A 274-nucleotide genomic window follows, 5' to 3' on the forward strand; every position below is an offset into this window, starting at 1 on the left:
CCGTGCTGAGTCTGTTTATCTCTGCAACCGAGAAGCAAAGCCAACAGCCCCTTCGCTCGAAAGGCTCTGTCCGTAAGAGATTCTTTCAACGGCCCTTCTATGCAACCGGCTCCCTGTGCGATGCTCCCACGGGCTTCTCGCGTGTTTTACCGCCTTCCAACTACCAGAAGCTCTCCTGGGAGAGGCACGTCAGACGCGGCAGCAGCGCATCTGTGCCGGGGACTACGTGCCTCGCGCGGGGATGCTCGGCTGGCTCGCTCCCCCCCGGCCCCAC

Source organism: Eurypyga helias, unplaced genomic scaffold (assembly GCF_000690775.1).
Source record: "Eurypyga helias isolate BGI_N326 unplaced genomic scaffold, ASM69077v1 scaffold37642, whole genome shotgun sequence".
Taxonomy (NCBI): domain Eukaryota; kingdom Metazoa; phylum Chordata; class Aves; order Eurypygiformes; family Eurypygidae; genus Eurypyga; species Eurypyga helias.